The sequence below is a fragment of the Hemitrygon akajei genome, unplaced genomic scaffold (assembly GCF_048418815.1).
Source record: "Hemitrygon akajei unplaced genomic scaffold, sHemAka1.3 Scf000096, whole genome shotgun sequence".
Taxonomy (NCBI): Eukaryota; Metazoa; Chordata; class Chondrichthyes; order Myliobatiformes; family Dasyatidae; genus Hemitrygon; species Hemitrygon akajei.
The window spans coordinates 26553-51009 of NW_027331982.1; the positions used below are offsets into that span (position 1 = coordinate 26553).

The following is a 24457-nucleotide window of genomic DNA, read 5'->3' on the forward strand; positions in this document are numbered from 1 at the left end:
TTCAGAAATGACTCAGTAAGGGAAAATACTTCACAATGAAGACAGCGACAGAACAGAGATTGTTGGTATAATCATTGGAGTGATACAGGCTGGACTGATATTGAACAAGACATTTGATATAGATCATTGAGGTGGTAGGATACGGGCTGGACAGAGGTTGAACAAGATGATGGATATATATCATTGAGGTGATGGGATACAGGCATTGGTCCCACTTGCAGCTCAACAGCTCAACAGTCTGCCAGTGTTTGACCCGCAAAGTGGTGAATATCTCTGCTCGACACCACTCTGGGCTCAGACGTTTCCATAGATGAGCCCCTCATGTCCCTTCCCCACTGTGAATGGGCTCCTTCCCCCATCCGGCTCCTTGATCCCCCACTGGAATAAACATTCTCTCAAACTCTGTCCACCCCCTCTCTCACCATCTTTATCCTCACAGTAAAATCCCTCAGCCTCGCCCTTCCGCCGAGATCCCTCCCCAGGGGGCCGGCATCAAGCAGATGAACCGAGTGGTCTCCTCCTACCTCCCAGCAATACATCAGACTCCGGCCGCAGGAGTCGCTTCACAAACGCCCCAACTTCCCTCGGAGGGATGTGGAAATAAATCAAAAAGCAGGACATTTACCTAAGGTTTGTTCCGCTTTGACGGAGAGTTCGATGCGGGTGGCGGAGATTAAAGCAGCGGAGGTAACGCCCTCTCAGCTGCTCTGCCTCCGCTATTCGGCGTAACCAGTGATAAATATGTATTCACTCCTCTGTTGACTGTGGGGTGGGGTGGGTGGGTCAGGTAATTGTCACCTTAGCCGGTAAAGTTCGACAGTCTCAACACCAGTGTGACGTAAGGAATTGCACACGTGACTTCAGATCCCGGTAAGGGGCATCCCACACGTGACATCAGGCATGTGGGGACGCAGAGTGACGTCAGATCCCGGTATCAGGATCCCACACGTGACATCAGGCATGTGCCGGGGTTATTAAACTTGAACATAAAGTGGACAATGATTGTATCATAAACAGAATACATGATAAATATAGATGTTTTCATTCAGTCAATATTAGTCTTGTAAATGTTGCATTTTGTCCCTAATGCAGACAAGGGAGCAACCATGCTCCAAGGGTCTGTCCCCACAACACCCACTGGGACAGCCTACAGGCCCAAGGTGGGTCTGTTCACTCCGTTGTTTAAACCGAGATTCCTCAAACAAAAGGCAGCCACTGTGTCGCTCCAGCCCATTGTGTCATATAGTAATCGTGACTTGCTCACAAAATCTCCCCCCACACTGCACTCGCAGGTCAACACTTTACCCGTGTCTCCTAATAATATACTGAATACTAAATCCTCGGCGGGAATACAGAGTTGCTCTACGTGTGTCTTCACAGAGACACGGCTCACTGATGGAATTTCGGATGCAGTCATTCAGCCAGACGGACTCGCCTTGTTTCGTGCGGACAGGGGTGCAGCTCTCTCCGGTAAGACTCGCGGTGGCGGCATCAACACGAAATGCTGTAAGAACTCTGTGCTGGTTTCCAGACATTGCTCATCGTTAGTGCAGTTTGTGGCTGTTAGATGCAGACCATTTTATTTGCACGGGAATTCACCTCCATCCTTATATTCGGTGTCTACATTTCCCTCCAGCGCTAATGCTAAGGAGGCACTTGTGAAATGGTCGGGGCTATCAGCGATCTGCAGAACGCACACCTTGATAGTCTGTTTATTGTCGCCCGTGATTTCAACCACGCGAACCTTAAGTCAATGTATCCCAAATTCTATCAGTATGTGGACTTTGCAATAAGGGGGGAGAAAGTGTTGGGCTTGGTTTACACAAACATCCCCGACGCTTACCGGACACAGCCCCGACCCCACTTCGGTTACTCAGACCACATCTCTGTTATGCTAATCCCAGCATACAGACCGCTCGCCAGGCGCTCCAGACCAGTTCAGAAGCAGGTGAAAACCTGGCCAGCAGGAGCCATCTCTGCTCTTCAAGACTGCTTTGAGAACACTGACTGATGTTCAGGGAGGCTGCAACCGATGGAGACTCTACCAACTTAGAGGAGTACACAGCATCAGTGACCAGCTACATCTGCAAGTGCATTGATGATGTCACTGCCCAAGACCATCACTATACGTGCCAACCAGAAGCCATGGATGACCGCAGAGGTGAGTGCGCTGCTGAGGTCCCGCGACTCCGCCTTCAGATCAGGCGACAAGGCAGCATTAACAACAGCAAGGGACAAACTGTCCCGAGCCATCAGAGGGGCAAAGCGTGCACACGCCCAGCGAATCCACAGTTACTTCCATGACAGCGGCGGCATGCGGCGCATGTGGAAGGGCATCCAGGACATCACCAATTACAAGACAACATCACCTGACTGTGCAGGTGATGCCTCCCGCCCGGCTGCGCTAAATAACTTCTACGCCCGGTTTGAGGCGGAAAATGACGAGGAGGCGAGGAAGTCCACCCCTCCTACAAATGTGCGGTGCTGTGTCTCACCGTGGCCGACGTGAGAGGAAACCTGTGAAGGGTCAATCCACGGAAGGCTGCTGGACCAGACAACATCCCTGGTAGGGTGCTCAGAGGATGTGCAGACCAGCTAGCAGATGTTCTCACTGACATCTTCAACATTTCCCTGATTTCCAAAGTGCTTCAAGGCCGCCATCATCGTCCCCAAGCCGAAGAAGTCATCAGTGTCCTGCCTAAGTGACTACCGTCCCGTTGCACTTACATCCATCATCATGAAGTGTTTCGAGAGGCTCCTCATGAGGCATATCAAGTCCCTGCTGCCCCCCTCACTGGTCCCCTGCAGTTTGCGTACCGTCCCAACCGCTCAACAGACGACGCCATTGCCACCACACTCCACCTGGCCCTAACCCACCTGGACAAAAAAGGACACATACGTTCGGATGCTGTTCATAGACTTCAGTTCAGCATTAAACACAATCATCCTTCAGAAACTGATTGGAAAGCTGAGCCGACTGGGCCTGAACACCTCCCTCTGCAACTGGATACTAGACTTCCTGACTGGGAGACCTCAGTCAGTCCAGATCGGGAGCAGCATCTCCAACACCATCACACAGAGCACGGGGGCTCCCCAGGGCTGTGTGCTCAGTCTACTGCTGTTCACTCTGCTGACCCATGACTGTGCTGCAACACACAGCTCGAACCACATCATCAAGTTCGCCGATGACACGACAGTGGTGGGTCTCATCAGCAAGAACGACAAGTCAGCTTACAGAGAGGAGGTGCAGCGGCTAACGGACTGGTGCAGAGCCAACAACCTGTCTCTTAATGTGAATAAAACAAAAGAGATGGTCGTTGACCTCAGGAGGGCACGGAGCAACCACTCCCCGCTGAACATCGACGGCTCCTCGGTAGAGATCGTAAAGAGCACCAAATTTCTTGGTGTTCACCTGATGGAGAATCTGACCTGGTCCCTCAACACCAGCTCCAAGGCAAAGAAAGCCCAGCAGCGTCGCTACTTTCTACGAAGGCTGAGGAAAGTCCATCTCCCACCCCCCACCCTCATCACATTCTACAGGGGTTGTATTGAGAGCATCCTGAGCAGCTGTATCACTGCCTGGTTCGGATAATTGCACCATCTCGGATCGCAAGACCATGCAGCGCATAGTGAGGTTAGCTGAGAAGATAATCGGGGTCTCTCTTCCCGCCATCACGGACATTTACACTACACGCTGTATCCGCAAAGGAAACAGCATTATGAAAGACCCCATGCACCCTCATACAATCTCTTCGCCCTCCTGCCGTCTGGTAAAATGCTCCGAAGAATTCGGGCTGTCACGACCAGACTATGCAACAGTTTCTTCCCCCAAGCTATCAGACTCCTCAATACCCAGAGCCTGGACTGACACCTTGCCCTATTGTCCTGTTTATTATTTATTGTAATGCCTGTACTGTTTTTGTGCACTTTACGCAGCCCTGTGCAGGTCTGTAGTCTAGTGTAGCTTTCTCTGTGTTGTTTTTTAACGTAGTTCAGTCTAACTTTTGTACTGTGTCATGTAACACCATGGTCCTGAAAAACGTTGTCTCATTTTTACTGTGTACTGTACCAGCACTTATGGTCGAAATAACAATAAAAGAGATTTGACTTGATTTGAAGCCTTATTCGTCCTCGCTACGTCAGAGGATATAAACACCCATTTTCCCACTTCAATCCGTCACCCTTACAGCTCCGCCAACTCCTTGTGGAGTAAGAGTGACATTGAAGAAACGGGCTTGTTGGATCTTTTCCGGGAGTCGGGCTAGGAAACACGTGGCGGGATCTACGGAGGGAACTCCTAAATGACGAAGCCCACATCCCCATTGGGTGATATGCTAAATTGTTATTTGCTGTCACCAATGAGAGATAAATGAAATTCACGTCACTTCACGACAGATACCGGGCACGCACAGTATGATCAAATCGTCTCAACGTCAGCCCGGGATTGCGATGGTGACGAAGCTCCGCGAGAGTGCTCGCGTGGGCAGTGGGCTGGGCGGTGAGCTGGTGCGTGCGGCAGATGGGGAGACTGTCCAGTCAGTAACAGGGAACGGGGAGCGCGTCCCTCAGTCCCGTACCGCGCTGGCCAGATCACCGACTGAGTCATGGTCGATCCGTAACCCTCTGGAGTATAACATTAGCACACAAATCTCCATGTATGTAGTTAATCGATGTAGTTTTTCTTATATACTTAATCAAGGTAATGTTTCTTTTCAGTTCCACAATATAACTAATATGCAGAAGTTGTATTGACTAACACTAATTAAACTGTCAGAACTTTTCTAATCAACACAACAAATGCATAAGTGGACCACTCTGCCCTCCGAAATTGTTACTGTTCTGATTTAAACTTCCGTTACGCATTCCCCCATGTTCATTTCGAAAACAATTCAACCCCACTCTTTTTAAAGAAACTGGGCTTTGAATGGAATCAAAGGCTTTAATTTCACTGGCCAGTGAGTACAAAGAGTTCGTAACTCCCTCGATTAGCACCAGCAAGAAAAGTAGGATGGTGAGTCAGGGAGTGACGGAGGTGGGGGTGGAACTGTTGCTGCTTTTCACTACATGATGCCCTGTCCACAACCAAACCTCCCACAGTCCCTCTGAGCATTGCATCTAACTTAATATCATCTCCTTCATCATCTGACCCAACGCGCTGCTTCCCATCCCGAAATGACTGAGTTTAAACCGACCCCGGCAGCTGTAGCAGTCCTGGCTGCAAAAACATCCGTTCCATCTCAAGTACAGATATAACCCATGCCTTTGGTACAGAGTCAAAGAGGAACATTGCGAAACCTGTTACTGCTTAATCACAGATTCACAGGTCTGACAATTTATTGGTAGGAAGATACCTGATGACGCCAGGCTACGTAAATGTACATTATTGGTTGGCATTGGCATGTTAGGACTGAATGTAATGGGGTGCCGGGACATTTGGCTTCAAGAGGTTTTGCGCTTAGCAGAGGCTTGCACGACGATACACTCGGGGGCAAGTATATCATTGCAGCTTGCAATAGACAGAGGAGTCAATGACATGTTGCTGTAGTTCATGGTAATTCCTCATTTCTGCAATCACTACAGCAGGAAGCAGTTGCGGCGTCTTATATTGGGAGGAAATTCTCAACGCATTTTGAAATTATTGTGACGTAACACAGACAAGCAAGGAAACATCAGGAGTGACGAGTTTAAATGAGCAAACAATATGAGGAATGTGCGTGGCTTCACGGAGCTGATGCTGACAGCACATTTGCAGACCTGGAGTGATTGCAACTGGCGTTACTGGCACTTCTACATTTATACTGTTCCGCTCCAGCTATTTCCTACCTTCCTTTGTACAGGTATGTAATGTCTAAAGGACCAGTGTTAGAGTAAATGAGACTCACCAAACTTTCTCATGGCTGAATCAATGGAAACAATGAAGGTTTCTCTCCAGTTGATGCTCTCAGTCCTCGGGCTGGTTCAATTGTTGCTGTTCCCTCATCTTCAGTTGTGGTTTGCTTCCAGTCGTTGGCTTTTCTTCCAATAAACCTCTCACCGCAGGTCTAACTTTAACCACAGCGAATAGAGAATGTTACTAATACAAATGAGTACAAAGCATTAAACTGAAATTTAAATATTGAATGCATATATCATGATCCGAGTGAAGAAATCTGTAACTGTCCCTCACACTTTACAAGGTATGACATGGGATGCAAAAGAACACATACAAAATGCTGGAGGAACTAATCAGACCAGGCAACATCTATATGTCGACTCTACTCTCTTCCATAGATGCTGCCCGGCCTGCTGAGTTCCTCCAGCATGTTGTGTGTGTTGCTTGGATTTCCAGCGTCTGAAGATTTTCTCTTGTTTGTGATGGGATACAAAGAAGTCATCGTTCATTCATGGTATAAGATGCAAGTCAAAATATATTGGAGTAGGATTAGATGTTTCGGTCATTCTAGTCTGCTCCTTAATCATTCATGAAGGATTTTTTTTCAACACCTTATTCTTGCTTCCCTGCTATAACACTCAACCTATTCAGCAACCCAGAATGTGAATATACCCAAGGATAGCCTCCACCACCCTCTGTGACATCAAATTTCACATTCACCCAACCTTTGGCTGAAGAAATTTCTCTCAGCTCAGTTTTTAAGTGAAGCTTCTTTATTTCTGAGGCAGCACCCTCAGACCCCAGACTCTCCGACTAATCAAGACACCCTGTCCATTCCCACTGCATCCAGACTTGTTGTTATTCAGTTGGTGTAAATAATCACTCCCGCCCTATCTTCCCCCCCCCCCCGAACACTATCCCTGTGAACTGCACTGAACACAGGCCCAGGGCCATCATTGCTCCACACGCATAAAGCTTATGATTCCTCAGCTTATTTTGTGAACCTTGTTAGCAACAACTGTACTGAATACATTTCCGGGGAAAACAGGACATTTGGTACAAGGATAATGTACTGGAAAAAATCTGGTTTCTTTACTCTTCTATCAACCCTCACAAAACGAGCGCAGGTGCACTGGTCCATTCACAGAGGATTTAAAATGATCCAGGGTGAATGTAATAAAGAGAAACTGGAATCACTAGAAACGCTCAGCAGGTAAGGAATTGCTGTGGGGAGAGGAAAAAAGTTAGCGATTCAGTTTCCTAACCTTTCGTCAGAATGGATTCATCCAGTTTTTAGTGGAAAATCTTGGGATGCTCTCCATGGAGCGGTGGGGACTGAGGGAAGATCTCTAGAGGTTTATAAGTTTATGAAAGACATTGACAGAGTAGACAGGGACTATCTTTTCCCTGTTTAGAAATATCTTAATACCAGAGGACATGCGATGAAAGTGTGAGGGAATAGTTGCAATGGAAATGTGAGGGTAAGTTGTTTTACTCAGAGTGGTGTGGATGCCTGGAATGCGCTGTCTGTTATAGTGGTGGAAGCAAATACATCGGAGAATTTTAAGAGACGTTTAGACAGGCACGTGGGTGTGAGGAATATTGAGAGGATATGGACATTGTGTAGTTAGGAGTCATTAGTTTTGGGGGCGTTGATTTACTTTTCAGCTGGTTTGGCACACCATTGTGGCCGAAGGGCCTGTTCCTGTGATGTACTGTTCCATGTACTGTTCTATCTTCAGCATCTAGAGTTTCTGTTTGACTCCCACTGGCAGATAGACAGGTGAGAGTGAGGGGGAAATCCAAAATGTGAATTGATTTCTGAAATCCCAGTCTATTTCGACTGGTGCAAACACAAAACAGCGTATTTAATCACAGCCTCTCCCTGTGAGGGATGGAATGGGAACTCATTCTCCGCTTTGCTTCCAAAGCAACTTCAGAACCAAACATCTGAGCACAGAACAGGATTACTCGCTCAACATCTCATAAACCCGGACAACTTGATCCCCGGTTCATTTTATCTGTGTCAAAACAAGTGAGGTATCCCAGGATTCAACCTCAGAGGGTCACAGCCCTCACCGAGAACCTCGCACATCTTTGCCACATTTCACACTGAGAGATTCACGCTAGCAATATCCAGCCCCCGGAGACGCCTGCTCCATTGAGGAAGGATCCAGCCGCATCTGTAAAAGAACCGACTTAGACCGAAGCCCAAACACTGCCAGTTACATATTCCTGGAGCTCCCATCCCAAGATTGTATCGCAAGCGCCAGCTCTCCCAGGGCTCTTTGCTGCCGGTAATATGCGGCAGTGTCTCAGCTAATCCCAGTTCAAAAACTTACACTCCCACACCAACCCATGACAGAATTGGAGCCTGATGATCCTTTGTCGGGATGGGGTTCAGCCGGGAAACATGGACACTGGGTCACGAAGAGGGTGCTGATACATTTCAACTTGTCTCCACAGTTACATTGAGCACATTTGTTCATTATTCTATTGGTGGGAGTGATCTAACCCAGGTAAATTAGCAGCCACTTTGCCCATCGTGCAATAAGAACAAAATGTTTGAAATATAAAATTGAAAATATAGCACTGTAAACTGAGTACAGGAGATTTCATTTGTTCTTTTGATGCACGAAACACTGACTGTCTGCAAGATGTTTGACACACTGAACAGAAGTGCATAAATGCAACCCCTACAATCATTAGTTGTTTCTGCATTCCAGCACAGACAAGATCCATCCCACACAGTGAATGCTCAAAGCATCTTCGTGTCAACACCGGCTGCTGAGGCCACTCTCTCTCCGCCGAGAGTCAGTAAACAGAGAGAGATATACATGATCAACTCTCCCTGCAGCTCTGTTGACCTGTTGCCCTGATGACGGAGGTAGTGGCTGGCAAAGATAACCGAAAAAGGAAATAACACACTCAACGTGACATGTTCTGAATTTCATTATGGCAAAGACGAACTGAACATTCAGCCATTTTGTAACGGTGAAACTAAAATTCCAGCGTTTGTATTTACCCTGTCGAGGTGCATTCAGACAATCTCCTGGTAGTTCCAGCTCTGCAGAACTTCCAGCAGTGCAGACGCAGGTCCAAAATAAAAACACATTGTTGGATACGGCCCCTCTGCAACAAATGTCGATTATGTGTTCAAGTTTTAATTTAGATTCATAGAGCCCTTAGTGCACAGACACAGGTCTATTAGCCCATCCAGTCCGTGCTATGTTCGGTCCGGTACCATCCACCTGCACCCAGAACATAGCCTTCTAGACTACTTTCACCCATGTACCTACCCAAACATCTCTTGCATACGACAATTGAACCTTCATCTCTCATTCGGCTGAGAGCTGTTTCAGCATTCGCACCGCCCTCAGGAGTGAATCAGTTCACCCTCAATTTCCCCTTAAATATATCACATTTGCCCTAAATCCATGACCTCATCCCACCTGAGGGGCAAACGCCTACCTGCATTCACACTATTTATACCACAATACTTTTATATATCTCCAGCAGTGGTCTCCAACCTGGGATCTCTTTAAGAGACTATCTGACCCTACTGCTACATTAAAGTAATTATGGATCTGCATTCCCATGTCAATTTGGTTTGTCCCACATCGCAGACGCCCTGCCAGTCAATGAGTTAGTCATATCCTCATTTGTCCCGCCAAAATGCAACACCCCACAGTTATCTGCATTAAATTCCATCTTATATTTTTCAATTCAATTTCCCAGTTCCACACAACTCCGTTTCCCAAGAGACTTGAATCATTCCAAGGCAATGTGCAAAAAAGCCTCAAATGAAATAAAAAAAAACTCAACAGATAATCTGACGAAAGATAATTTCTCCGGTCTAACACCTTGTTTCAGAATGGCTTTGAACAATTTCTAATTTGATCTCAGGTCTCCAGTATCCTGTGTGTTTCTTTAATTTTCAGCTGCTCACAGACAGGCTACAGTGAGCGGGACTTTCCAAACACGGTGAGGATACTGAACCGGACGTAGATAACCAATGATGCAAACACTGAACAGCTCATTCCAGGTACTCACTAGCTCTGTGTATTGAGATTACCTCTCATATTCCTTCGATCGGACTCCCCAACCCTGGGAAACGAAGCCTAGTGTATGTGGCTGGGCATCAAGGGCTTTACAGATTACGTGAGGGAAAAAAATAGCCTTTACTGTTCCAGCAACGCTTCCCTCCCTGGCGCTCTAAGCACTGCTCCGAGGCACAACACAAGCCAGCCACGAAAACTACCCCCCGAGAGCTGATCAGTCAATGTCTGTAACAGCTGACGGAATAAGACCTCTGCAGAGGTGCTGGGCCAGAAAACATCCAGGCTGAGCTCGCATACAATGTGCACATCAGCGCATTGATTTCTTCACGGCCATCGCCAACACATCACTTATCCAGGCTGCTGTTCCCACCTGCTTCAAATCAGCCACATTTATCCCTGTACCAGAGAACTCTACACATTCAGAACAAAAAGACGACTGCCCGGTGGACCTAACGCCAATCAGTGTGGCGTGCTCAGATCGGCTGATAAGGGCACGTATCAAAAACTCCAATCTTTGCTCACTGGGCGCTCACCAATAAACCTACCTATCGATTCACTCCAGGGCAGATGCCATAGCATCTGTCATTCCCCTTGACCTGACACACACTGAAAACAGGGACACTTGTGTCAGAATGCTGTTTCTGAATTTCAGTTCGGCATGTCACACTATAGTCCCACAGACACTGGTGAACAAATTCCTTCTCAGCCATCTAATTAAACCACTGTGCAACTGGATGTTGGGCTTCCTAGCTAACAGATCGCCGACAGTCAGGTTGCACAACCGCTGTTCCTTCCCATTATCCTGAAATCGGCTGCGTGCTGAGCCCATTGTTGTACACTGTGCTCACACACGTCTGCATGGCCAAACACCCAATAACCACATTGAAAACATTCGCTGATGTCACAGTGTGGTGGGGCTCTTCAGTAACAACAATGATATGTCATACAGAGAAAACAGCTTAAGGACGTAGTTCCCCCTCACATTCCCCTTAAATGTGCCATTGTTTCCCCTAAATCCATGATCTTACCCAACCTGAGGGGAAAATGCCTACCTGCATTCACCCTATTTGTACCATTATAGATTTCTATATCTCTAGCGGGTGTTCCCAACCTGGGGTCCAGAGACACTTCGTTTAATTGTAGGGGCAAAAGGCATACAAAATGGCATGAATAATGAATTACAGAGGCCTCGACACTGACACACACATCCCACTCGTCACAGATCGCCATTCGCTAAAACCATCTTCAATCATCGCACTCTGCTTCTTGTTCTCGAGCCCGGTGTGAATCCACCTCGCCAGCTCCCCGTGAATCCCACGTGACCGAACATTCCCGATCAGCTGTCACGCGGGATCTTGTTACAGACTTTACCAAAGTTCAGATGAAAAACATCACTGCCCAACTTTACCTAACGCCCTAGTTAACTCTTAAATAATCTTCAAAATACTTGACAGATATGATGTCCTATTGGGCAGTGTGGACGGTGATTTCCCCATAACCAATGTCTAACCGCCCGGGATTTCAGCTTCACTGCAGACTGAGAAAATTCCGATCCCAGTTGTCGAATTACCAACTTGGACTGAAGCCCGTATACTGCCAGTTCCATATCCTCAGAGTCACCAGCCCAATATTATCACCCATACAAAGACGCTTTGGTGCCGGCGATTTGCCGTGGTGTTTCTGCCATTTCCGATTCGCAGACTAAGGTGGAATTAGAACCTAATGACCCTCTGCCGGGGCCGGTGCTCAGGCTGGTTCCCCGGTCTATATAGAGGATGTGGATACACTTCAGCCTGACCCCAGCAGCTAAACCGAGCATATTTGTTCACAATCTTCCTTTTGTGTGGGATCTTGCCCAGCACAGCTAGCTGTCATGTTTCCTGCAGTGTAGCAGGAACAAAATGTAAAATTATGAAGTAGAAAGGTGCTGGGAACTCGGTATATCAGACTACATCTGTGAAAGGGGGAATGGTGGAAGACCCAGTTCCAGAACCGAGACTGTCCAAGATGCTGCCGATCTGCGAGCGTTTCCAGTATTTTCTACTCCTTACTTTAAATTTCCTGCAACTGCAGTATTTGCAGATGAAGTGTTGCCTCACCTGGAAGGACTAATTAGTGTCTGAATGGAGATGAGGGAGGAGGTGTACGGGTAGGTGTAGCACTTAGGCCGCTTGCAGGGATAAATGGCTGGAGGGAGATTAGTGAGGTGGGATTAATGAACAAGGGAATTATGGAGGGAGTGATCCCTGTTGAAAGAAGAAGGTGGGGTGGGCGAGGAAGGTAAACATATGTTTAGTTGTAAGATCTCTTTGGAGATGGTGGAAGTTGCAGAGGCTGAAGGGGTGGTAGGTAAGGACAAGAGGAACTCCATCACTATTACGGTGGGAGGAAGATGGGGTGAGCACGGACGTATGGTAAATGTGAGTGAGGACTGCATCAATTGCGGAGGGAGGACAGCCACATCCTGGGAACAGATGCAGGGGGAGCAATGAAACTGAGAAAAGGGTAAAGCATTTTACAAGTGATAGGCTGGGAAGAGGTATGGTCGAGATTATCATGGAAATCAGTAAGTTTATAAAGGATGTTGGTTGACAACCTGTCTCTAGAGATGGAGAGATCAGGAAAGGGCAAGGACGTGTTAGAGATGGACCAGCTTACATCAAATAGCTCTTGGCAGGCTAGTGTAGAGACGGCAGGAGCCCTGGCAGACACGGATGTTGCTGGCATTTAAGGAACTGAGTTACAGGGGTAGATTGAACAAGTTAGAAATTGATTCCGTGAAGCACAAGGGATTGTGATGCTAGCAGAGGTTCCCAAAACTTTTTATGCCACAACACCTACCATTAACCGTGGCGGCCGTGGGTCCCAGACTGCGAACACCTGCCAAAGGTATACAAAGGATACCCCTGCTAGAGGTATACAAACTATGATGGTATAAATAGGTTAAACTGCAAATACAAAAAACACTCAACAGATAAAGAATATCTACGGAGAGAGAAACAAAGTTCATGCTTCAGCTCCGGCAACCTGTGTCGGAATGGCTTCAAACTTCTTTCTGATTTGAATTCAGGTCTCCAACAACTTGAGTGTTTCTTTAATTTCCAGTTGTCACAGACAGCTGAAAATGAATGGAAATTTCCAAACATGGTGAGAATACTGATCCCCAGGTAAATAGCCAACGATGCGAACCCTGAACAGCTCGTTCCAGGTACTCACTACATCTGTGTGTTGAGATTACCTCTCCAGTGTCTCTGGTCTCTCCGCTCCATTGTATCTGTGCCCTTTGGCTTCGGACTCCCCAACCCTGGGGAAAAATCATTGGTATATTTGACTGGGCATCAACGGCATTGCAGACTACGTTACGAAAAATAGCTCTGACTGCATCAGTCACGTTCCCCTCCCTGGCGCTCTAATCAATGCTTCGAGGCCCGCAACTCGAGCAAGTCACGAAAGCTACCCTCTCCGAGGAGAACAGCCATACTTTGTAACAACAGCAGATGAAAGGACTCTGCAGAGATTCAACCCCTGCGAGGCTGCCGGGTCAGAAAACATCCCAGGCCAAATACTCCGTCAGTGTGGAAACCATCTTACTGATGACCTCACGGCCATCGTCAACACTTCACTCATCGTGTCTTCAAACCGCACAACCCCATCTACATCGGTGGTGCGCAGGTGGAACTTTAAAAGCTTTAAATTCCTCGGGGCGAATATCACAAATGATCTGACTTGGTCTAACCAAACAGAGTCCACTACCAAAAAGGCCCACCAGCGCCTTTACTTCCTGAGAAGGCTGAAGAAATTTGGCCTGTTTCCTAAAACCCTCACTAATTTTTATACGTGCACCGTAGAAAGCATTCTTCCAGGGTGCATCACAACCTGGTATGGAAGTTGTCCAGTCCAAGACCGGAAGAAGCTGCAGAAGATCGTGAACATAGCCAGCACATCACACAAACCAACCTTCCATCCTTGCACTCACTTTACACCACAAGCTGTCGGAGCAGTGCTGCCTGGATATCAAGGACAAGACCCATCCAGCCAACACACTATTTATCCCACTTCCCTCTGCGAGAAGGTTCAGGGACATGAAGATTCGTACGGCCAGGTTTGGGAACAACTTCTTTCCAATTGTGATAAGACTGCTGAACAGATCCTGTCCCGGATCTGGGCCGTACCATCCAAATATCTGGACCTGACTCGCACTACATTACTTTCCCTTTTCTATTTGTTTATTTTCTAATCATGATTTATAATTTATATTTTTATTATATTTATTTCGATTTGTACTTCAGGGAGCGCGAAACGCAGAAACAAATATCACTGTGATGATTGTACGCTCTAGTATCAATTGTTTGGTGACAATAAATTATAAAGTATACAGTAAATCTATACCTTCAGAAGCAAATGACTACGGACTAGCCTCTTCTTCAATGTCAACGAGACAAAGGAGATGGTTATCAACTTCAGGAGAACTTGAACCACTCACACACGTCTTTACATCAGCAGCATAGCTGTGGAAACTGGAAGCAGTTTAAAACTCCTGGGCGTGTATATCTCATACAAGTCCTCATGGTACCAGAACACATTTCACAATGCTCGCTCCCCAACACCTCGACTTTCTGAAGAAGCTGAAAAGAACGGACTATGTGTAGTGCATGCGGGAAAAAGGCCGGCAACAGCATGGAGGTTCCCACCCACTCTTGCTCATGGACTGTTTGTCCCAAACCCATCAGGGAAGAGGCTACATGGCATCGGCTCCAGGCCAGTAGACTCAGAAATAGTTATTTTCTCAAGCGGTAAGGCAAATCACAACTCCACCCACTAACTCACCCCTCCACACCCCCATCACCACTATTTTAAAATTTCCTGTCAGTTACCATATGTCCAGATACTCCTCTGCCTACCATCATTTCATGGACATACGATCAATGTTTTAAGCTATCATCTGTATTGTGTGTTTTTATAATTGTGCTCTTTATCTTTCTGTGTTTTTTTTTTGTTCCTGCGTCAGATCCAGAGTATGTTATTCTCCTTTTCACTTGTGTACTGGAATGACATTAAGTAACTTGGACAGGAGGAAGAGTATAGGAAACTGATACAGGACTTTGTGATATGGTGCAACTCAAACTACCTGCGTCTCAATATCACCAAGACCAAGGAGATGGTGGTGGACTTTAGGAGATCTAGGCCTCATATGGAGCCAGTGATCATTAATGGAGAATGTGTGGAGCAGGTTAAAACCTACAAGTATCTGGGAGTGCAGTTAGACGAGAAGCTAGACTGGACTGCCAACACAGATGCCTTGTGCAGGAAGGCACAGAGTCGACTGTACTTCCTTAGAAGGTTGGCGTCATTCAATGTTTGTATTGAGATGCTGAAGATGTTCTATAGGTCAGTTGTGGAGAGCGCCCTCTTCTTTGTGGTGGCGTGTTGGGGAGGCAGCATTAAGAAGAGGGACGCCTCACGTCTTAATAAGCTGGTAAGGAAGGCGGGTTCTGTCGTGGGCACAGAACTGGAGATTATGACATCGGTAGCAGAGCGAAGGGCGCTGAGTAGGCCACGGTCAATCATGGAAAACCCTGAACATCCTCTGCATAGCACCATCCAGAGACAGAGAAGCAGCTTCAGCGGCAGGTTGCTATCGATGCAATGCTCCTCAGACAGGATGAAGAGATCATTACTCCCCAATGCCATTCGGCTTTACAATTCAACCGCCAGGGGCAAGATATGTTAAAGTGCCGGGGTTAGGACTGAGCTTAAGTTACCATTCAATGTATTTTAGTAAACTATTTAAGAACTTTTTAAAAGCTATTTATTAATGTTTTTTTGAGAGGGTGATTTTAGATGGATATCATATTTATACTGAGTTAAGTATTGTATGTAATTAGTTTTGCTACAATAAGTGTATGGGACACTGGAAAAATGTTGAATTTCCCCATGGGGATGAATAAAGTATCTATCTATCTGTCTATCTATCTATCTATCTATCTATCTTGAATGCTGGGGAATATATTATTACCAACCACATTATCTATGTCACTTCCTGATTTTATAAACTCCGACAATGTCACCTCATTCTCTTCTGCTCCGTGGAATAAAGATCCAGCTTGGCAAACCTCTTCCTATGCATAGGCCCACTAGTCTAGTCAGCATTTTCACCAGTCTCTTCGATACGCTCTCCAGCTGGTTAATCTCTTTCCTACAACAGGGTGAACAAAACTGTGTATGATACCCGGTGTAGCCTCACCAGTAATTTATATAACTACAATATGATGCCCATAACACAAAACTCAATGCCACAACTGATGAAGGCCAGCATGGTTAAAGCATTCTTGGCCAAACTTTACACTTGCACGTCCACTTTCAGGAAAACGTACACTTGTACTCCCCGGTTGGTCTTTTCCTCAACATTTGGTGCCCCGCCATTCACTATTTCAGTCCCACCATAGTCTAACTGTCCATCATGCACCATCCGTCACTTATCCAATTTTAAAACCAATTGCCATTACACATCCCATCTCTGTAATTGATCAAGATCTTTTAAAATTCATTGTAACCTCTTGCAATATCAAGCAGACTCCCGACTTTTATATCAAATTTGCTGACCATGCCATGCACATTCATTTTCATGTTGATGTCCTGAATAATGAATTGTAGAGGCTCAATACCAGCACTCACATCCCACTCGTCACAAGCCTGCATTCGCTCAATCCATCTTCAGTCATCACTCTCTGCTTCCTGTCATCGATCCCGCTTGGCAGATAAAACGTGGTGTAGTCGGTGATTTCCGCTCAACCAATGTCCAATCTCCCGGTTCCTCAGCTTCACTGAAGACTGAGAAGTTTCCAATAAACACCTGTGTAGTTACCAAGTGGACGGAAGCCCCAAACAGCCCATTCCATTTTCTCAAAGACTCCGTCCCAATATAATAACACACAACCCTGCGATGTTTGGTGCCGGCGATTTGCCGTGGTGTTCCTGACATTTCCGATTCATAAACTAAGGTGGAATTGGAACCTAATGACCCTCTGCCGGGGCCGGTGCTCAGGCTGGTTCCCCCGTCTGTATAGAGGATGCGGATACACTTCAGCCTGTCCCCAGCAGCTAAACCAGGCACATTTGATCCCTATGTCATCGCTGTGTGGGATCTTGCCCTGCACTGTTGACAGCCATGTTTCCCACAGTGTAGCAGGAACAAAATGTTCATAATGTCAAATTATGCAACAGAAAATGCTGCGAACTCAGCTACATCTGTAAAAGGAGAAATGGTGGAAGACCCAGTTTCACAATTGGGGCTGTTCAAGGTGTTGTCGACCTGCTGCGCGTTTCCTGCATTTTCTTCTTCTTGCTTTAAGTTTCCTACAACAGTAGTATATCCTCTCTATTTAACACACAGCTATAAGCTGATTACAGAAATGTTTGTGGCAACCCAAACTATTCAGCAGTTTGATGAAAATGCCATCGCCACAACCATGAATATGTTAATTCTCAGTTCATTCCGACCCTGGTGTAATACATTCCACACAGTCAATGCTCACAGCCTCCTTCCCTCCCACTATCACCCTATTGCATTTGCTCCCGAGACCACTGACAGGATGCTCAGAGGCACTGACCAAAGAGCGATAAAATTGTGCAACTCCTGTCGCAGTTCTGGCCAGTTGTTACCGTGGAAACGGAGGAAGTAACTCGCCAAAAGATAACTGAAAAAGGAAATAACAAACTCAAAATCATCCGCTATGAATGACATTGTGACAGAGATTAACACAACAGCCAGTTTGTAACAGAGAAACTAAAATTGTAATGGCTCTCTTTAACCCGCCTCGTGTTGATTCAGTTAAACCTCTGGTAGTTCTAGCCAACAAAAAATAATTCCTGGAAAACTCAATGAGTTAAGAGGCGGAAGAAAATACTTCACAATGAAGAACAACTGTTAGAAGAAAGGTTGTTGAAATATGTATACCACTGAGCTGATGAGATACATGCCGGACTGAAGACAGCAGAGAACTGGGACACAGCTGAGCAGATTAGAGAAACAAGTCTCCCCTCCATGGACCCTGTCTGTATTTTCCGCTGCCTCAGTAAAGCAAGCGACATAAAGAAAGATTTCCACACCCCTGGATACTCTCACTTCTCACCCTCCCATCGGGTCGGAGACGAAATAAAACAGAAACGTACCACCAGGCTCAAGGGAAGTTTCTATTCTGCTGTTATAAGCGAACTGAATGTTCCCCAGTGTGATGAGATGGACTCCTAACCTCACAGTCTAAATCGATGTGTCCTGGCACCACACATCTACGTACTCTGCCCTTTCTCCGTAACCAGAATGATTTGTTCTACTCTGTTATTGATTTACCCTGTCTCACCTCAATGTACTGCTGTAATGTATTGATCTACATGCATCATCCCGAATACAAGATTTTCACTGTACATCGGTACATGACAAAAATAAACAGGCTCCCCATTTAAATTGTGCGGAAATATTAGACAACTGGCGTCTTTCCCTGAGTAATAGCAAGCTTCATTTTCTTAGAAATCCATATAAATTAAATAAGGGTTAATTCTCCCATCAAACGGTCATATATCGGAAAACACTAGTTGCATTGCTCAACGTCGTAGCATAGGGAAGAAAACAGAAATTATCCGAGAGGATATGACAGATCTGGATCTCACTGTCGCCTAAACGGGCTAACAGTTAAACTACGCATAGACGTGGATCAGTGTGCCGAAAGTCCAATTACTCTGTTTAACCTTCTCTGTCTGCAAGAACACAACAGGCCGAATGGCCGCTTTCCGTGTTCTGGAATGGTGTGAAACAATTATTGACCCCGGGCATCGATCCAAGTGAAGTTTGGATCCGGACCGGTCCAGATGATGGAGGCAAAATTCCCCAGGTACAAGTAATCGGACGGGTGTAGACCCGGCATCAGCTCCTCATCCCGCTCCTAGAACCCAGGCACCAAGATCTGAGCGGCGGCTCAACTCAGGCGGCACGGTGTGAATGTCTCACAATCCGGACCGACTCCGCCGGATTCTCTCCGCGAAGGGATGAGAGGCCGCCAGTTCGGGAAAGTGAACGGGGCTCACTGTCCGACATCCGACGTACCGGCTCGGGACCGGCCTCAGTACTCACCGATGTAAACTTGATGCATTTGCCCCGTAGGCAGTGATCGGTCTCTCGGCTCCCCGACGACGATCCGCTTCAATACAGAACGGAAAGAAAGCCACCGCCCTGCCCAGGATTGAGCATGCGCAATGTGATCTCGCGTCTTGAGAGGGGCGGGCGGGGTCTCGGAAACAATCCAACAGATACTGCAGCTCCGCGATTAAGGGTTCACGTGACCGATGGGTTGGGTCTCCCATGGCAATATCATGATCAGGTTCAATACCTCCGACATATCTCATGAAATTTATTGTCTTTTTGTCAGTACCAGAATGCAATAAATAGCAACATCGATAATACCTGAATTGCAGTAGATATATATTATATATTTAAATTAGATAAATCGTGCAAAAACAAAATTTAAAAAAAATACAAAATTCAGTGCCAGAACTGATGAAGGGCAGCATGGTTAAAACCTTCTCTCCCACCCTCGATACTTTCAGTGAACTGTACACATGTACTCCCAGGTCGCTCTGTTTCACAGCACTTGGTGCCCCGCCATTCACTATACCACTCCCACCGTGGTTTGACTGTCCGTAATGACCCATCCCTCACTTGTCCACGTTAAAAACCTTTTGCCATTCCACATCCCGTCTGCCAAGATTTATTTAAAATTCACTGTAACCTGCTGTAATATCAAGCAGACTCCTGAATTTAATATCAAACTCGATGACAAAGCCATGTACATTCATATTCAAATTAATGTCATGAATAATGAATTGTAGAGGTCTCAATACTGACACTCACATCCCACTGGTCACAGGCCTCCATTCGCGAAATCCATCTTTAATCATCACTCTCCGCTTCTTGTCATCGAGCCCTGTCAAAACAGTTATCTATTTCCAAAGCTCTAAAATACTTGATCTGATTGACGTCCCACTGTGTGGTGTAGTCGGTGATTTCCCCACAATCAATGTCTAATCGCTTCACTGCAGACTCACTGCAGACTGAGTTCAGAAATGTTTGGGACACCCCAAGCTGTTCAACAGATTTGTGTAAACGCCATCGCCACCACCATCAATTTGCTAGTTGTCAGTTCATTCCGACCCTGGTGTAATACAGTCCACACAGTCAATGCTCACAGCATCCTTTCCTCCCACTGTCATTCTGTTGCACTTGCTCATGAGGCCACTATCTCTGTGCAAATTGTGCAACTCCTTTTGCAGTTCTGACCGTTTGTTACTTTGGAAACGAAGGAAGTAACTCGCCAAAAGATAACAGAAAAGGGAAATGACAAACTGAACACCATCCGCTATGAGTGACATTATGACAAAGATTAACACGGCAGCCATTTTGTAACAGAAAAACTGAAATTGTAATGGCTCTATTTAGCCCGCCTCGTGTTGATTCAGTTAAACCTCTGGTAGTTCTAGCCAACAAAAAGCAATTCCTGGAAAAGTCAATGAGGTAAAAGGCGGAAGACAATACTTTACAATGAAGGCAACGGTTAGAAGAAACGTTGTTGATATACGGTCACCATTGAGCTGATGAAATAAAACACAGAAATACAACTCTGCAGATGTTGTGGATCAAAGAATACGTTCACAACGCTGGAAGCATCCGTGAGAAAAGAGTAGCCAACGTTTTGGGCCGAGACACTTAATCAGGAATGAGATACATGCTGATGAGATACCTGCTGGGCAGAAGACAACAAAGAACTGTGACACAGCTGTGCACATCAGAGAATCAAGTCTCCCCATCGTGGACTCTGTCTGTCCTGCCCGCAGCCTCACTAAGGCAGGCAACATAATCAAAGATCCCCACAGACCTGGACATTCTCACTTCTCGCCCTCCCATCGGGTCGAAGATAAAATAAAACAGAAACATAACATTAGGTTCAAGGACGGTGTCCATTCTGCTGTTAGAAGCGAACAGCGTGATGAGTGGACTCCTGACCTCACAGTCTAAATCGATGTGACCGTGCACCACATATCTACCTGCACTGCACTTTCTCTGTAACCAGAATGATTTGTTCCGCTGTTATTGATTTACCCGATTTCACCTCAATATACTGTAGTAATGTATTGATCTGCCTGGATTTTACCGATTACAAGACTTTCACTGAACTTCGGTACATGACAAAATAAACAGTTTCTCCATTTTAATTGTGCAGAAATATAAGACAGCTGGAGTCTTCCTTTGGAAATTATGGAGAGAAACTTCATTTTCTGATAAATGCATATAAGTGAATCTGCGGCAGCACCAGAATGCAATTAAATAAGTATTGCAAAATTAATACAGAAAACTAATAAACCGATAGCCCATTTTAATTGTGTGGAAATGTTATTCAGCCTGGATTGCTATTTCGGAACTTCTGGAGTGAGGCTTAACGAAGTTTATAAATTTTTGAGAAGCCCAGAGGATTGGAAAAAGCTTCATTCTCTCAGAAATACGATCATACATCGGGAAACATTGGCTGCGCTTTGCAGATGGTAACAGTGGGGTAAGAGTCAAGAAAGAAAAACAGCCTTCAATGAGTGAAAGTGACAGATTTGGATTGTCTGAACGGACGGAAAATGAATCTACACATACACGGGGGAAAGGAAAACCCGCAGATGCTGCAGATCTCTGGTAAAATGGGAGCGGGAAACCGGATCAGGTGACTTGTGGAGGTTTTCCCACCTGAACCGGTGACTCCGCTGCTCGCCCCTCACATACTGCCCGATCCACATGCTGTATTTTCCACAGTATTTCAAATTGACAGCAACTACATTTCAACGCTTTGCTCTGACACTTCCCCTTTCCGCTCTCCCTGGTCATAGAGTCAAGAGCTCAGTCCCCATGCCGGGCTCACATAGAATTTATACCCTGAACGGAACTGTACAGTTTTGATGTAAATCAGTCTATTTTTATAAACACTAATTTCTATTCACATTCCCCCGGCCTCACTAAACAGGAACACTGAAAGATCAAGTGAGGAACAGCAGGAGGGGCCATTCAGCCCCTCTAATCATCAACAAGGTGGCTGCTCTCACATCTCAGCCATATGTTTCTGCCCGATCTTCATTTTCTCGATCCCTTCGGTCTCCACACATCCGCCGGCCTCTGTTTTATGTGAGGACATATCACGGAGTCTTCACCGGCCTCTGTGGTGGGGATTTACGGACATTCACCACCCTCGGAATGGAGACATTTCCTCATCTCAGTCCCGGACAGTTGTCACATATATTAGAGACTCGGATCCTCAGTTCACTCGTTAACGATGTTGGGTATTTCAGTGTGTTCACTTCTCAGTCCTCGATTCCCCAATTGAAAGAGTTTTTCGAATTTGATCGCTCTTTATATAACAATCCCAACAGTCTAGGAATCTGTCTGGTGAATCTTTATCGCACTCTCTGTAGCAAATAATCCCTAACCACTTTGTTAATCCTCTATGAAAATAATTCTCTCAAAACGCAGGAGGCAGGCATCAGGTCAGATAGCATTCATAGAACTGTGCAAACAGTGGGCATTTCGGGCCGAGACCCTCGTTTTGGACTGAGGATAAGTAGGAGGGGTTCCAAGAAGAAGTAATGGGGGGGGGGTGAGAAGAAGTAAAAGAACAGACTGGGGAATAGGGTAAGTGTGAGAATGGGAAAAGCTGATCACCAAATTGAGATATCGATATTCATACCATAAGGTGAGGGCAACCAGCCGGAAGTTAAAAAGCTGCCCCTCCACCGCGAGGGTGGCCTCATCTTGGCACTAACATTTGCAGCTCTGTGCTGCTCCCAACCCCTGTCAACACTTCTACCCCACTGCCTCCCACTCATCCTGATCAACCTCTCCCTCCCCAGCACTACCCCATCCCCACCCCTCACCTCTTTGTTCTGACTATTTTCCGTCCAATCTCAGTACAGAGGGAGGGTCTCAGCCCGAAATGTTGACGGTCCATTTCCCACTCAGAGGCTGCCCGACCCACTGAGTTCCTCCGGCAGTTTGTTCTTTGGTTTGTATAACCCGTGTTAGTATGGGGAGCGGGATTTTACATCATATTCCAGGTACAATCTCAACGAAGGACAAATAATTGTCACTTAGCCCAGACACACCACTCCAGGGATCAGTCTGGTGAATCTTCATTGCACTCTCTATTACAAATACTCTCTAACCTCTTTGTTAATCCTCTATGGAACTAATTTCCATCTTCTGCCTCCCTCACCTCTCACCCCTGTCAGTCTTCCCACCTCCTCCTCACCTGGATCCACCTCTCACTCCCCAGCTCTAACCCCATCCCCACCCCTTTCCTCTTTTCTCTGACTATTTCCCGTCCACTCTCAGTCCAGAGGGAGGGTTTCGGCCCGAAATGTTGACGGTCCATTTTCCTCCACAGATGCTGCCTGACCCATTGAGTTCCTCCGGCAGTTTGTTCTTTTAGTCTATTCAGCCCGTGTTAGTATGGGAAGCGAGATTTTACACCTTCTTCCAGGCACAATCGCAACCAAGCCCAAAGAAGTTTTGAAGTTATGTCACTCCTTTACACAATAACATTTGCAATAAGCACAATGTACCTTGGACCTAACCCCCTACTCACTGCCGGGAATGTGGAACAGTCCTTGTTCCAAACCTACACCGGTATCGCTCCCCAACTCCTCTGACACTGCACTGACGACTGCATTGGTGCTGCTTCCTGCACCTGCTGTCAAATTTAATTAGTCCATTTACTGACTCCTTTCTCGATCTATCTTTCTTCATCTCAGGAGGCCACATTTTTTATAAACCCATTGATTCTCAGAGCTACCTTGGACTATACCTATTCCATCTCTTCAATCAGTTTCTCTGTCTCCGCCGCATCTACTCTCAGGATGAGGCTTTTCATTCTAGAACTAATGAAATATCCTTTTTCTTCCTTTCTTCACCAGCAATTCTGCCCTAATCCGCATTTCTTCCACCCATCCTCCATCTGTCCTCAGCCCATCCACCCGCGGTTCCACAAGGGAGAGGTCTTCATCTACCATACCACCAGCGTCTGCGTCCAGCACACAATTCTCCGTAACTTTCGACATCTTCAACCGGATCATAGCACCAAGCACATCTTTCCCTCACCTTCCACCCCCACACTTCCCGCTTTCCGTAGGGATCGCTCCCTACGCGATTCCCTTGTCCAGTCTTCCCTCCCCGCTGATCGCCCTCCTCGAGGTTTTCCTCGCGAGTGTCACATGTGCCAAACCTGCCCCTGCACCCTCCTGTCGCACAAACATTCAGGGCCCCGAATAGTCCTTCTAGCGGAGGTGACACTTCACCTGTGAGTCTATAGAGGGCATATATTGTATTCTGTCCCTCTGGTGTGGCCTCCTGTATATGGGGAAGACCCAACGTAGTTTAGAAGACCGTATCGCCGAGCGCGCACGCTCCATCCACCAGAAAAAGTGGAATCTTCCGGTGGCATCC

At 46.4% G+C, this 24457-nt stretch overlaps 1 protein-coding gene across 2 annotated transcripts in view; it reads right to left on the reverse strand.

Annotated features, from left to right (window-relative positions):
- LOC140722980 (uncharacterized) overlaps positions 1–20166 on the reverse strand; it is a 35827-nt gene extending 15661 nt beyond the window's left edge. The window contains exons 1-2 of one of the 2 annotated variants that reach the window (XR_012097781.1): positions 19061–19168; positions 5883–6045 (exon numbers count right to left, since the gene is read on the reverse strand). The gene's annotated coding sequence lies outside the window, so the exon portion shown is untranslated. Of the gene's footprint in view, positions 1–5882; positions 6046–19060; positions 19169–19837 lie in introns of those variants that run through there. The other variant, XM_073037604.1, reaches the window with a different exon arrangement.
- Positions 20167–24457: the final 4291 nt, after the last annotated feature.